At 40.0% G+C, this 16,455-nt stretch overlaps 1 protein-coding gene across 1 annotated transcript in view; it reads left to right on the top strand.

Annotated features, from left to right (window-relative positions):
- The window catches only part of LOC122815308 (ethanolamine kinase 1-like), a 389,068-nt gene that overhangs the window by 152,769 nt on the left and 219,844 nt on the right, over positions 1-16,455 (top strand). The window lies entirely within an intron of this gene.

The following is a 16,455-nucleotide window of genomic DNA, read 5'->3' as shown; positions in this document are numbered from 1 at the left end:
CAAATACCCTATGTGAGAGATGTAAGCACGCTATAAAATTGGAATCACTTCTCTCATGTAACATGAAACCAGATACCAGACAGGCTGTCAGTGGACACTTTTCACCTCATAAGCAAACTAAAGACACTCTAAGAGACTAAATACACCCACATATGTGGAGGTACTCCCTGAAATTCTACAAAAGTTCAGAGACCTCCCAAACTTAAAGTGCACACACTGTTGCACAAATAGAAACCACTACACATAATAACACATACAAGTGTGTCTTAACAAATAAGCCCCTAAGGCATAACACCTCTACAAGTATGTCTCAACAAATAAGCCCCTACGGCACAACACCTCTAAACCTAATGTCCTGGTCATAGGAGACTCCATAGTGAGACACACACATGTTCCCCTCACCAGGCTGGACAAGGAGAAAGTCATAGTCGCCTGCCTGTAAGGTGCCAGGATCCATCAGATCTCACATGCACTCAAGTCACTCAACAACTAGCACCGTTATGACGCTGTTGTAGTTCATGTTGGGGTGAATGACTTAAGATATACCTCTCTGGACTATACAAAGAGAGACATGACTGAACACTCAGACTGTGTCCCAGATGGGTATGTTCCTAGCCCTAAGCAGCATTCTGCCCTCTCCTAGGATGATGCCACAGTATAAACAAAAAATGATCGACTTCAACAATTGACTTAGTTTCTGGTGTCATTCTAGGGAGATCCAGTTTCTGTCAGCTTGGGATGAATTGGCCAACAGGCCACACTGCTTTGCCAGAGATGGTCTGCACCTGTCTCCCCTAGGCTTTCAGATACTGGCAAAGGTGCTTGCCTCCCCCATAGTGCCTTTTTTTAGGCAATGTCAAAACAACAAAATTTCCAGTGTAACAATTCCACCCAAGGCAAACTCAAGGTTCTGCTGCTTAATGCTAGAAGTCTAAACATGAAGCTGCACTCCCTGGAAGCACTCCTCAACTTGGAAGATGCTAATGTCTGTGCAGTCACTGAGGCATGGTTCAAGGCCTGGGAAAGCACCCTGGCTGTGCAAGGCTACAATGCCTTCCTCCCATTCAGACATCAAAATGAGCATGAAAGAAGCAAAGGAGGAGGGATATCCATCTTCATTAAAGCCTCAAGACTGCTAAATTAGATGGCCTTTGGCTTAGCAAGTTTGCTGATGATTGCACATAGAGTGCATTCATAGAGTCCTCCAGTGATGTTAACATACTGCAGGAAGTGCTCACACAGACAAATGATTGTTGCCAAAGCCACGGTCTAAAACTAAGTACAGAAAAGTGCATTATTGTTCCCTTTGGCAAAGTAGAATGTCCCATTAACTTGCGTTAATAACACACCCCCCCCAACTCAAAAGCAGTGGTGCGAGACCTAGGAACACAGATAGATAACAATCTGAACTTCAACCTCCAAGTTTCCACTGTAACAAGGAGAGCATTCTATGTTGTGCACCTCATAAGTAAGGGCATTGCATCCAGGTCTAAGGATGTTATACCACAACTGTACTCGACCCTCATCAGACCACTAAGAGAGTACAGTGCTCCTTTTTGCATGTACCTCAACGTACACCTTCAGCAGCTGGAGAGATCACAGAGGTTCCTCACCAAGAAAATACAGGGCCTCCAAACTATGATGTAGGTAGATAGACTAAAAGCCCTGCATCGTATTGGCTGCTGAGTGGAGACTTTTGCCTGGCCTACAAAGCAGTATCTGGGACCCTGCCTTGATGCCCTGCCTTGATGGATATGCTTCATATCTGCAAATATAACGGCACAAGAGTCACTCACTCTAGGGAACTTAACTTGGCCTATGACTTCAACAGAACATGCTGGAGGGACAAATATGTCTCCCAGAGACTGACACTCCTCTGGATCAAACTTCCAGTTCACATGAAGCAGAGCTCCTCACTGACCCTATTCAAGTGCAGCCTGGACAAATGGATGTAAGACTGCAGATTCACCCCAGGGTGTCCCTCATGGACAGGGGGAGCCAGTGCTGAGCATAGACTAGCTCTGCAAAATACGTTCACTTAAAAAAAAAGGGAAACTTGGGATTAACATGGCTAGGCTTGTAAGGGCTCTAGGGTCGCTAGCCTAGTAGCTTCCTATGAACCTATGAAAAGAAGGGAAGACAACTAACAAACAAATGGTTTGCTCATTGAATTCCGTACTATTACACATCTTATGGCAGATTTACTCCTTGGCATGTCAACTCCCACTCCACTAGTGCCACTGCATCTACCACAACCTTCCCTTAAGGATTCAACTTGCATGTAATCTTGGCAAATGCAACTTTGGACCTTTGTTCACACACATTCTCTAGGCATTATAATTTGGGGGTAGCCTCAAAAGTTAGGACAGTATTTGCTTCTGCAATCCTGCAAGGACTTTTTTCCTAATTACTTTTCTCTAGCCAACCTCCCTATAATCTTCCCAAAAGTCAGGACTATACCAGTGAATCATATGGTAAATATGGTACGGTTGTGTTAGTAATGTATCATAAATGTAGATGTTCAAATGCATTTGTTGTTGCTGTCTAAGTGCCCTCCCTCCTACCTTTTTCAGTTTTCTGCTGTCTGTCTCGTTCATACTTTTTATCCTGGGTTGGATGGCTCCATAGTCCTTTTATCTACACCTTCCTTCTCACTTTCCTATCGGGTCCCAGTCCTTCTTTTAGCTGGTACTGCTGTCTGAAGAGGGAGACTGGGGACCTCTAGGGTGGACCTTGGGGCATAATAGACTGTTACCTGGCCCACTAGGGCTATGGTGCTTGTGGGTCTTCTGACCAGGCCTTAGCCAAAGTGTAAAGGATTTGAAGATAGAAATAGCTGATGCATGTCTTATACCACTGATTTCCTTGCCTGTTGGTGGGATGGTGAAGGGCCAAGGCCCAGGAGTGAATGTAGAGCTGTGGAAGTCAGACTGGCTAGTCAGGCTGTGTGCAGTCAGGAATCTCAAAATCAGGACTGCGGCAGTAACATCTGCATTTATGGAAGGTTCTTAACACAAGTGTACTTTCTTTAACCTCATTTATTTGATCAACAGATTGTGAGTTTGTTTTACTTATCCCACTATGAAAGGTATATTTGAGATCTGTCCAGAATTTTTCTTGCCTTGGTCTTCATAGACTTAAACTACAGTTTCCTGGTGCGCTTTTATTGTTCACCATATTGAATTCCACTGAACTTCACTGTGGATTTTTTCATGTTATTTATTCCCTTTACTTTTGTTATTTCTGCCAGTTTGAGTTATGAGGAAAAGTTCTACAACTTGTCATCTACTCACAAGTTAAACTCTGCTTTATGCTTCACTTGTCTCATAGTAAGCAGGGATCGCACTTGTACAGTACAGTACCATCGGTGGAAGTATGTTATGTTTTTTCTCAGTTTCCTTTTCTGCTACAGTTGTATATTATCTCTGGACCACTAAGGTTAGTTGGTCAACATCGTGTACTCGTCACTGGTGTGTAGACGTTAAGTTATGGTTTGTACATTTGTCATTTTTTTCATTGTGCGAGTTTTTTTGTGTTACTTTGTTGGTATTTACTTTAGTGTATTGATGTGGAATTTTAAAACTCAATATTTGCATTCCTGTAGCATTAATTTTCAATATAAATAAATCGATAAAGTGAATATTTGAGTCAGTGAATACTGAGTCATTTAACACACTCTCAGGGGATTTTTTTTTTGGGGGGGGTGCTAACTCCTCCTCTCACCAGTCCCTTTTATTCACTTCTATGTCAGGGTTGTGCAGCTTTGTGTGTGTGTAGCATGGACACTGTGTTTTACAGTGTTGCATCTCCTCTTCCAATAACTGCAGAATTCATTTTATTTTCAGGGCTAGGGTTGTTTAATTGTCTAAATCTAAGCACTTTACAAATAAACATCAGAAACACAGAGAACATATAAGAAGTAATATTAGTGCAGAAATAAAGCAACATTAGGAGTGAATGTTTTCAAAGAGGATATAGTAGAGTGGTTAGATAATAAAAAAATACATTTTAAGTATGGGATGACATGTCCTTTTCATTAAATTACATTCTGTTGAATCACAAATCTTTGAAAACCCATCTCAAAAGAAAATCAGATAGAGCAAACATAACTCATTCTTTCTTCTTTTTAGCATGGGGAAGCCTTCCTGCCACTCCCATATGGGTGCTTTGCCTCCCGTACCACCCTACTTAAATGAATTAACTTTGTGGTCAAACAACCAGAAAGAAAAGAGAAAGATCACAGACTGAAAATTATTTCAGGCACACAAATAGAAATCACATTAGCAGTGTTTTTCTACAGGCAACACCCATCTCCATTTTAGTAGTCTGACAGATAACCATGTACATAGACTTTTAAATATTTCTATCTGTTAGTTACACACTATGAATTATGGCTCAATAAAAAGATCGTTCAACAATTTTTTCAGTGATTTGTGATTCAGCCAAATGTCATTCAACTAAGTGTTTGGTACTTAGTGCAGATGTTACGGATTAGCTTTAAACTTCTTTATTAGTGGAATGTACAGTACAAGGCTTACACTTTTATTTATTATTTTTTATTTATTTAACGTTTGTTTACCGGGAAAGTCCAACTTGAAACAAAGCCAATTTTCAGCAGAGGCCCAGGGAGAAATGCTTCAGATGCATGTCTTTGAAATGTGGGAGGAAACTCACATGAATGCAGGGAGGACATGCAGACTCCGCACAGAAGGCACTCCAGCTGAGAATCAAACTGGAGAGCCTCTTGTTGTGAGGTGACAATGCTATCGCTGCACCACTGCGCCGTACTTTAAAGTAATAAAGTTGCCACATTGAATATTTAGCTCCTAATCAAACAATAGATGCTGCACATGGTGTATATTACATAAATCACACAAGAAAGCTTACCTAGTAAAGTGTATAAGCAAAATGTAAACCAAGTAACTACCATAACCCTAATTTAGTTATGTATTGTGCAATAACTTAATAAAGGGTAATGGTGACAAATGCCATTTTAGGAAAATGAGCTGTACTTGACAGCTTAAAATTTCTGAACATCAGGGACTCCTTTAGCCAGGCAGGTAGATTGAAAACAAGCAGTATCCAGAGTTTTACAGTGACATCTTTGGAGTAAGTAACAGCTCCAAACTTGAAGGACTTGGAACATTAGGTAGCTGATACCAGGCAGGCAGCCCTCTCATATAAGGGGACTCAAGTTATACAAGGTTAAGTTAACAAAGACTAGAACTTCAAGTTTGATAAGAAAATGAATGTACAGCCAGTGCAGAGCGATTTGAACTGGCTTTATGTTCTGGTATTCAAATACTGTGATCAAAAGCTGCGAGGTCAGTAGGTATAGGATGCTGAATAAGGACAATTCTTCTGAGGGAAAAATAGTACTTATCTTATAGGTGCTGAAACCTAGCCTTCCTGAGTCAGGTTGTCATCAGCAGCTTATAAACTGTGGCAATAAATTACAGTTTGTCTCTGTTACGGGTGTTAGGGAACAGAACCAGTGCATAAAAGTCCCACAAGGTGACATGAGTAGCCAAGGCTACCATCTTGGATGTATTTAGTTTCAACGGATTTAATAGATTATTCAGATGTAGGTGTATTCCAGAGTTGCAATATATACTCTTGGGGAAGGAAAACTACAGTTGTGTATCATCAACATAATAGTATTTCAAGCTTCTCTCCAGATAACGTCTCCCAAAGGAAACGTGTACATGATGAACAATAAAGGATCCACAACAGAGCCCTCAGGTACATCTCAAGACAACAGGTATGCTGTGGATGTCCAAATCAGAGATCTCACATGACCCAAAACAAATAAAAACATCGATTTCCTCACTGGTAGGTGATTACCCTTGTAAGGGGTGCTTTTGTGCTACGCATAGACCTAAAAACAGACTGGAAGTGATTATTGATGACAGTGTCAACTATGCAGTAGGCAGCACACTCACCTTTTGTGCAGAAGGCTCTGGGTTGTTGTTATATCATGTAGATGGATTACTGACATTGCAATGTAACATAAGAGGAGTGTTGCACTTCTAAGTGTGTCGTGTTTCAGATGAGATGTTAAACCAAGACCTCATTTGCCTGATTTGGTGGTTATTCGGGTGGCTATAAAATATCCCACTGCATCTGTTGAAAGGAGTAGGGGAAGTTCCCTGATTGCCTGGCTAAATTTCTCCTAGTAGTATAAATATCACCTCATATCTCCCCTGAAAAGAGGCTACTAGCCTAGTAGGCAAACCTGCTCAACAAAGGATAAATAAATAATAAATAAAAACGAAGCTCATAAAGTACATATAGGTACATTTAATACCTATTCAATAACCTTACCTCAAAAGGAAAGTTTGAGACAGACCTAGACTTATCCAGATTATCTGGATCTAAATCACCCTTCTTAAGGATGAAAGTTACTGAGGTGTCCTCCTAAACTGAAGGCAGTGCACTGTCTTTAAGTAGGGTTATGATGACCTGGTAAAGAATTGATCTTGGCTCATACAGATATAATAACACTTAACTTGGTGGGGGTACGAATCTAACCATGGCCTGGCAGCTGCACGTGTACAGGCAGCAACAAGAGTAACAAAGTCATCATATCAGGAATAAAAACGTTGCAGTAATTCCATGATGGCATACAATCCCCCAGGACTAGAGTAAGCTGTTTATGTTCAGACTACAAAATACTTGACCTAATCAAAGCAAATTGCTTTGCAACACATACACACTCGTGTATGTATGTGTACACTGGCGCACTTCATTCCAGTTTGTGTTTTTATAAGAGAATGATGTGGTTATATGTGGACCTGACACATTCATGTCTGAGCTTGGATCACAGTAGTTTGGCAGTACTATTTTGTAAATGACATTCTTGCAATATTTATTTTGAAGCTTTTTATAGTGCAGGCAGATTACATTCATAGAATTGCTATTTCTGGCAAGTCCACTTGCATTTCAGGCATATACAATATAGAGTCAGATTACATTTACTACTCAAGTGCATGATTATTAGAAATCCTAATTTAATCAGCTTATGGTATGTGCTGCCATTTTGAAATCTGTCATCCTATAAAATGCTTGCTTATGAAAGTGATCAGCTGATTTTCAGATTAATTTAATCTGCTGAGTAATTGACAAGCAATACTGGTAGAGCAGTTAGCTTTGTTGCCTTGGGACACTTGATCTTGGTTCAGATCTCTCCTGTATTGCTTTGCATATGGTGCTTATGCTAGGATCTCCTTATTCTGTATCCTGTAAATATGCTGGTTGATGGATTGCTAATACTAAATTGGCATTTACTCTGCAATTATTTGGCATTCCATTTGAGACTGGCTCCTGCATTATACCTTTTGTTTGCTAGAATAGGCTTCACCCCCCCCCCCCCGTGTTAAATAAAACGTCCATAGAAAATGGCTAGGTGGTAATCTGAATAATTCAGTTTGTATTATCAAGCTAAATACATTGAGTATTGACAGAGGTGTGTGTAATCAATGTTCATTGTATAGATTACTTTTGCAGTAATATCACTTCAGACTTCTGCAACAGAAGATCCAAGAGCTGGATTGACTTTCAGAGCATAATATCCTTATGTCTTAAGGCTTGAAGGACATGATCCTCACCTGGATGTCAGTGGTATAAGAGGGAACGTTCGCTTATGACATCTTTTGTTCTTTCTTGCCACAGTTTGCTCAATATTGAATGTACTTTGAAATCATTATTAGGCTGTCATTCATGCCTTGCTTCCAAAGTTGGAAAATAAGTACCCCATTGTGGAACATGTATCATAATTTTTTCTTCATCCTTTTATGCATTCAGATTTTTTAAAAGTTTTATTTTAAACTTGGCTGAAGATATGTATATCTTGAGTTATGGATTGATTTTGATGCCCAAACTTGTTCTGTATAACCATATGGTAACCACACCTCATTATCCATATCCTTCAAACGTGTTTCATTAATTAGAGCTGTTACTTCTGTTCTTGATTGCATGTCGATGGAATAGTGTAGAACAGTTTGCATTTGTTTTTAAGTGAGCATTTAACCATGACTTTGTTTTAAACTCTGTCAATGGAAACATCAACTAGGGGAAAACATTGGAATAGTTTACCAACATTCTGTCCGTCTTGTATACACATTTAATGTGCTACCATATTTTAGAGCTATCGTCATTCATGTGTAGTAAATTATGGTTTGCATTGAAGTAAGTGTTTATAAAATGTAGACTTTTTAATAATGCTTGTATACTGAAATTGTTGATGCAGGCAAAAGGATACAAGATAAGCAGTGTCATTCTGTAGAAACTTTATTTTCAATTGTCTGAGCTTTACATTTACTTTTCTGATATTAGAAAAGAAATGGTAAGTCAACTTCTAATACAGATATAAAATTTCAGGCTGCAGAAATAAGCACCAGATGTGTAATGGAAACTGATTTGGTTGATAACCAGAATGTCATTTTTCTTCTTTATTTTTCAATTTACATTTATTCTTGGAGTCGTATCAAACTTAGTAAATTTTTAAATTCCGTATTGCTTCGCCTGTTCTGTAGTAGTATAATTTTGTCCAATAAGACGTATGCTGAGTTGCTTAAACATCAAACACACAGCAAGTATCGCCTATTAAGTCTGTCCTTCAATGTTAAAATTTGTCAGACTTTTAATTACGAAACTGTACATTTACTCAGGACGTGCTGAAAGTTCTTCATTAGCTAAGACTGTACTTCAGGAATAGATTTTTCACAATGCATAACTGTGGTTCTGCTTTTTTTCTATGTAGAATGCCAGCAGAATGATGTCTGAAGAGAAAATGGGTCACATCCTATTTAGAGTATACCTTTGCATATATGTCACTTGAGACGGCTATGTGTAGAAATGTTACAGCACAAAAATGTCTTGTTAAAAACAGTCGTATAATAGCAGAATAGTATATTAAATTTAGGTAAACAGTCAATATTTATTATCCACCTAAACCTAAATAACATTGTTGGAGAGGTCCATAGGGCATCTGAATTGTTGACATATATAGAAATGGTTAAACGGTTACTCAGAGCTAGGGGAAAAAAAAGCATTGTTTTTAGTTGAAAGGAATATTTGGTTCTCAGCAGTAATGTATTCATGAAGAATGGACTCTGTGATAAAGTTATCAGAGAATGCAACACTGGAAAAATCAATTGTTCCCTATTAACAGTTTCATGGCATAGTGGAGTGAAGCTTTGACTCTGCCATGTCCAACCCAGGTCTTTTACCCTGTCATGTTGCTGGAGGGTGTGGCTTGGGAGCAGGGATGGCCTTTGATCAACTGGTGCCCTTGGCAAAAGAGCTCCATAGTGCTGTCCTCCACACCTCCTGGTGCCCCCATTCTGGTCTACCTGCACCATCCAGATTACTGGAAAAGTGCCCCTGTTACAGCAATGCCCTAGGTGGCCACCTAGTTGGCCTATGCCTAAGGCCGGCTATGCTTGGGAGGGAAGGTATGGATGTGGTTTGCATTCCCATTCCTGAGAGGGTAGGAAGGTTACAGGAGTCTGGTGTACATGTGTTACCTGCCAAACAAGCTCTGTCTTATGAATGGATTGCCAAGAGCAGGACTTAGCCAGCCAAGCAGTACATATGCATAGTAACCAGGATGAAAATGCTTTCTTGTGCTTATTGCAGGTTACACTGCAGTAGTGTCCTGGACAGCTGCTAGATGTGGAGAATGTAAGGTATGTAAAAATTCTCAAGAGGAAACTGAGGATGATACAGCTTTAGAACCAGTCTAAGATTGTTACCACATACCATTCCTAGTGTCCGCACACACACAGTCCGCCAGTTCCAGTAGTCACCTGGTCGGGCAGGCGTATACCAAAGGGCGTGATTAGTCTGACGTAGTCTGATTAGGGGGCGCATGACCCACCGATCATATCTTCAATCTTTTTTCGCCGCGATGCAGATTTTTTTTGTGCAGGTTGGCGTTAGGCGTTTTGAATTTTCTGAAGTTTTGAATTTCAAGTAATCAAAGTTGCTTAAGTACAATGGGGAATATTTTTTTTTTTGCCTCAGTATTATTTTGGATGTGTCAGAAAAAGAAAGAGTGTAGAAAGTTTGAAAACATGTAATACGATATATCATCCATTACCATTACCATACCTTGTGTATACCTTGCTTAGCGACGTTGTTGACGTGATGCTCTTGGCCTTAGAATTTAACGCACTATAAAAAGAGAAGATTAGACTGTGCCAGGTTAGTTTTTGGGAAGTGTTGTAATTATAAAAATGATTCCCAGAGTAGGCGTGGTAGGGGGGAGGAGAGCAAGGTTTTTAGGCCTAGAACAGGGTTCACACCTGCTCAGTCTCTTCTTCTGAGTGAGGGGTCAGTCAGCCTTTAAACAGACCCAATGACCTGCCTTTTCAGCTGCCAGTGCTTTCTCGTCTGGCAGCACCTTTTTTCAAGGCATTCCACCTGGATAAAAAAGACTCAAAGGCAAAGGTTCCAATTTCTTCCAAATAGGGGCCATTCAGCCTGTGCCATTTCCTGAGTTTCAGAGGGTTTATTCTCGCCTGTTCCTAGTACCAAAGAAGGGGAACACGTGGAGATGGATTTTGGATCAATCATCTCAACAAGCTAACACATTCTATTAAGATCACTGTGTGGTCCTCATGTTTTTTTTGGAGGCTCTACTAAGGCTTGCTATGCTAATGGTGGGCTTTTGCTATAAAGAGGCTTACCTTGTTTGCCTTTCAGACTTGTTTCAGAGAAAGTTCTAGGTTTCGGGGAATATCAATATCATTCATAGTTAATTGCTTTCTGTTTTGGCTTCCTTACTTCAGCTCTCTTAATCACAAAAGTCATCCTTACTTACTTCATTAGCTGCCTCTGCCTGTTCTGGAAAATAAATAAGATACCATTTTACAATGCCTGAATCTAAAGTGAAAAGGCCAAGACCTGAGAATATGAATGGAAAGTGAAAAGAGAGCCCTGCAAGACTCAGAAGGCGAAATAAAGCTTTCTCAAGTACCTCTCAAGTAACCTCTCTGCAGATGAGACCCACAAACAGGACCAGATGGCAGCTTACCCCCCTCACAACTTCAGTCCCCTGGACTTACCGGACAGCACTCTTTCCTCCCAGAAACCTGCAATCTCACTTCATCCTGTAAGCCAATGCATTCGCAGACAGGAGGAAGCTGCAATGCAAACTGCATATGAAGTTCAAAAAATAATGCCAAAATGTGTATGCACATTTGGACTCAAAAAGGAACAAGTCACCTAAATAGTTTTTTGCCTGGGAAAAAATAAAATTGTTGGGGCCAAAAACCTGGACATGGGCAGGAGGGACATCAGCGGCTAGACCAGGCGACAGATGACTGGGACAGACAAGGAGATCCAGACATGGAAGTGAGAGAAAACTTGGGAGCCCAGTGGACGCGGGCTATAGACAGATGAAGACTACAGCATCTTCAAGGGCATCCATGGATTTCAATGAGGGCAGTAGTCTTCAATTAATACATTTCTGTCAGTTCTAACTTCCAGGCAGGTGTTGTAACTAACCAACAACAAACAACATTCACATATCCAACAAAGGGGCAGACACATTTTTTATCTTTATGCTGCGCAAGCAAGCATTTTATGGGAAACTCTTCAACTTCAGCTTGCACTCTTCAGTAAAGTTTCTGCGGATGGCACTTCAGAACTTATGGATGGTGTTAAGCAGGCAAATCATCATCATCCCACAGTGGAAACTGAATCTTCATATATTGAAATTGAATGTCATGGGAGAACTTCTCCAATACACTGCCAGCTTTTCTCACAAACAAAAAACTGCCAAAGTTTTGCACAAAAGTTTCATCACAACTTGGAGTGGATGCCTTCTTTCTTTCTCTTGGACAAACCAATTCTGCTCCTAAACCTCAACAAGGTCTCCCAAGACAGATCAAAAAGGTCCAAGGATAACAAGCCAAGATGCTGGCAATGGCTTCCAGATGCCTACAATTACTAAGACCTCTGTTCTGAGTACTTCTGGCCTCATACCTCCTGTTTGTCTTTGATTGTCTCTAACTCATGTCAGAGGTCTTGTCTTCTATCATCCTGTCTCTTCTCTTCTGTCGGCAGCCTCAACTCAGCTGTTCAAAACTTCCTCAACCAAGTCACTTCTTGAACAAGATTATGGAACCTTGATAGTGATTAGAAGAGAATAGGCAAAAAATGGAAGAGATTTTTATTTGATTTTGGAGATTTTGGAGGTTTCTGAGCTGAGCCTTGAGTGGCTCTTCAATATCTTACTGTGGGTTATTGGACAGGTTTTTCTTTTGTCTTTATCTTGTTTCTCTGCTCATTAAGATCAGCTGCTCATGATTGCAACTCCACCATTGTTTTCTCATCCTTTTTGTTTGTTTCATCTCAGTTTTTGGCAATTGGCAAAGAGCAAGAAATCTAGAACCAGAGAGAGCTCCTACTCCTGCTTGGGATCTCAATTTTTGGAGAAACACCAAACTCCTTACCTTTGAGCCTTTGACCTGCTGAATTGGAAAACTTGTCATGGAAGACTGCTTTTTTTGTTGGCCATTACTTCTGCTTCTGCAAGAAGGGTTTTGCAATTGCAGGCCCTTTGACTTTTTTGATTTTTCATTAAGGATAGGGTATCATTTACGTACTAATCCTTCCTTTGCCTAAGGCATGGGTTAGTGTGGCTTTTTAAACCAAACTTCATTCATGCCTACTTTTTTTATGCAGATCCCCAAATAAAGGGAAAAAATTTTTTACACACTAGAGATGTACACAGGCAGTTGCTATTATTTAAGACTAAGGGAGGATTTTAGTCTCAGTCTCAGTGTGTGTTTTTTCTTTTTTTTGTTCTCAGGGGCAAGCCTGTCAAAACAAACTATTTCTAAGTGGATTGGGGTTTTGCATTGCATTTTGTTATTCCCATCATGGCAAGGCTGGGGATCGAACATCTACATTTATGGTAGGTACAAAACTGTACTTTTTCTCTCACCCCCCCCCCCCCCCCATGGAAACATTTACATCTCTCCACTCACACATTGTTTAGCCTTCTTCTAAAGGCAACCCCTAGTTTGAAGTAAGCAGGATCTTTGAGTCATAGCGACAAGGGGAGCTCCATTAAATGAAGGAAGTTGGTCAGAGTATTGCTGAGTGTTGGGGAAAAAAAGGGTATTTAAAAAAATAATTTTCAGTTTTGTTGGTTATTTTCCTCTGTGTAGGCTGTTTAATGGGATTTTCATAGCCATTTGCCGAATTTTGTAGACCACTAGATTATTTTATTTTTGTCTCTTCCGTTGACTCTATAAAGACTTGATTTTTAGTCCACTCTAGAGCTGAAGACTTTAAACCGGAAGAGTCCAGTGACTACTCTGTTCTTCTGTTTATCCAAGAGTTTTTTTGTTAAAATTCTAAGTATTTACATATGTAAAATAACGTCGTTTTGAACATCTTAAAACAGAGTACTTGCACGATAAAGCATATTTTGTAATGTTAATGCTTGTAAAAGCCATTACCAAACTAGAAAAAAAATCTTCTGACTTTCACATTTTTCTTTAATTATAATAATACTTGCACATTGTGGAGAGGTCAGTGTTGATGCTTTTACAGCTCTTCCTTCTTTGATTCTCTTTGAGGTTCCTTCTCTTTGGAGTTTCAGCATACTTCTTGTATATCCCCATGGTACTATGATTTCCTTTCACATCTTAGAGACGTGGTTAGAAGAATTGTGATCCTTTAAACAACCCATAGGTGTGCAGGTGGCATGTCTTTCCTGTGTTGGATTGGAATCTCATCCATGTTTTTTTTTTTTCTTTAAACCCTTTTTTGCCTGCCAGGATCGGCTCTGTCTTTCCCACAGCTCTGAATCGTGATAAAACAGGTGTTAGAGATTGAGTGAGTTACGTACAGTGTCAGTTGATAAATGTTTACTTGCCTGTTGGGCCCACTACAGCTTGTGAAAGTCCTTTGTTTTTTTTTAAAAACTTTTGCTGCTTGCTGCCATCATTCAAAATGCCTTTATAAATGATCAGTATGTTTAAATATAGCAAATATTATTGTTCCCTGAACATTCCAACTATCGTTGTCACTTTTTTGTGAATTTTTTTGTTGTGTTTTGAGTTTCATCTCCATCTCATGGCATCTAATGCTTGAACCTCTTTATATCTTTTCACTGGAAAAAATAAAACATTTATATACAAAGTTAATCTTTGACTTGCTTACTTCTGTCCTAAATGGAGTATGTATTCAGGTACATTAACCTCTTCTCATATGGCTTGTCCTTGTATCCCCAACAAAATGTCATTTCATCACCAATTCCAAGCACATGAACATCAGTGTCATGCATTTAACAAAGCTAATTTGCTGCCCATTAAACAGAGGGGCTGTCCTGCTAGACTCTCTCTTTTTCCATTTCTTGCATTCGGGAACCTGTCCTGCTAGACTCTTTCTTTTTCCATTTCTTGCATTCGGAAACTTAAATACATCTCACAAATTCGCCATTAAATCCCCTCCTGTATCTTTTGAAGATCATCTCAAAATGTTCCAATTCTACAGGCCCCCAAACTACAGTGCATTAACCACAGCTTCTTAGTACGAGCACTAGAATTTTGCCCCCCCCACCTTTTAAAATAGTTGACCTCCTACCCAAAATTCAGATTTCATTTTAAATAATTTCTTTGCTTAACAGGCTCAGTGCAACTGGTTCCTGAAAGGCCATATCACATAAACTCACTCATTTCTCCCAGTATACCCCTTCTCTTTACTCGTACTATTTTTTCTTACTCTTTTGCTTGTTCATCTCCTGTCACCCAACCTTTTTTAGTGTAAATATTGCACCTGCCTTCCATTGAGTCTGTGGCTTGTATTTGATTCAAAATTTTCTTAAATAATTTACACTGGGTTGTACTTGTATTCTCCCATGCTGAGCCTGGAGTTGGTCCAGTGAGATCAAGTGGTGCAGTGAGTGGATAGCATTGTCACCTTACAGCAAGAGGTTCCCCAGTTCGATTCTTGGCTGGGGTGCCTTCTTTGTTGAGTCTGCATATCCTCCCTGTGTTTGCATGGGTTTTCTCTAGGTGCTCTGGCTTCCTCCTTCGTTCCAAAGACATGCGGTAGGTGGACTGGACACTGTAAACTGGCCATAGGTGTGAGTGTGCATGTGTGCAGTGTGGAAGAATTATTGTGGCAGGGCTAGCTACCCAGCGGTGTAAACCTTGGCTCTAGATGATTGTCACTGTTTAAGTGACACCCATATCCCCATGTGCAGAAATAGCAAAAAGGGGTTGTGGATGGATGGATTGGTGTTCAACCTCAGTAAACAAAAATAAATAAAAAATAAATGTTTTCCCTGCTTATTTAAAGAATATTACAAGAGGTTCAGTCACTGTAGCTCTGGGGTTACTGTTCTCTTGATTTATCAATTCTGTCAGTGTTTCTGGAACTTTTTCAATTATAAGGGGGCTCTGACTCTTTTTGCACCATTCCTACGTAGTTTACTTGTTTCAAGTCCTTTTCCTCAAGAAACACTGAGCAGAAGAAATTTGCTCGCATTCTTCGTAAACATATTGCTTAGGTTAGCTGACAGCTCTAATAAATTAACCATAGTATTGTTAGGCTTTCTAGTTTGTTTTTGCCCTGTAAAAGAGGATGTTATGTAGTCCAATTTCTCCTACATTCTTACCCGTGAGTTCGGAGCTGAATATTGGCTCCAACTTGGCCAAACTTTTCTAGCTCAAAGTCTTCTATTGGCTGGGCTGGGCTAAGCAGGTATCCCATGCTGCACTGCTCCATATCCCCAGATCTCGTTTGCCGCTCGTATAGCTCGGACGTGGTCTCGCTCTTGGCTGTGGCTAAGTACCCTTTTTTCGTGTTATTCTGAGAAAACTTGTAACAAACAAAAAGCTATTTTAATAGCTATTTCTAATTGGTGTTGTGTTGGTATTTCTGTAGTGTGATTGTGGTTTGTGGTATCCCACTAGCTGTTCTGTCGGGCTAGGCCCATTTCAGTTAGAGGGCCTAGTCCTCCCCTCTTGTCCTGTGTTGTTTTGCTTCTAAAACCGTTTGAGTTAGAGGTTTGTGTCTGTTTCCCTTGTGTGTACATGGTCAAAAAAACGTTTTAGTTAGAGGTTTTTGGCCCTAGTCGTCTTTGTGTGTGCTGTGTTGAGTAAAAATTTGTTCCCACGCTTAGTGGTGTTTTGTGTGTCTGTGTCGTTTTTCCTGTCAGGCAGTGACTTGTTCATTGTTTTGGTATTTGTGATTACTTGTTTAAAATATGTCCAAAGATTCCAAGGAGCACAAACCTTCGGGTTTTAAAAAGTGCTCTGTGTGGTTACAAGATGTTCATCACCGATGGACATTCTGTGTGCGTTTATTGTGTGGGAGCAATCCATCTGCAGGAGTCCTGCAGCTTCTGCCATGCTTTTAGTCCCAGGGTGCTTCAAGAAAGAAAGAATAAGCTAATTCTAAAGGGACTCTTGAAACCCTCGTTCGAATAGG

Source organism: Protopterus annectens, chromosome 11.part0 (assembly GCF_019279795.1).
Source record: "Protopterus annectens isolate FY-2018-M chromosome 11.part0, PAN1.0, whole genome shotgun sequence".
NCBI classification, from domain to species: domain Eukaryota; kingdom Metazoa; phylum Chordata; order Ceratodontiformes; family Protopteridae; genus Protopterus; species Protopterus annectens.
This window is presented reverse-complemented; position numbering and strand designations above follow the sequence as displayed.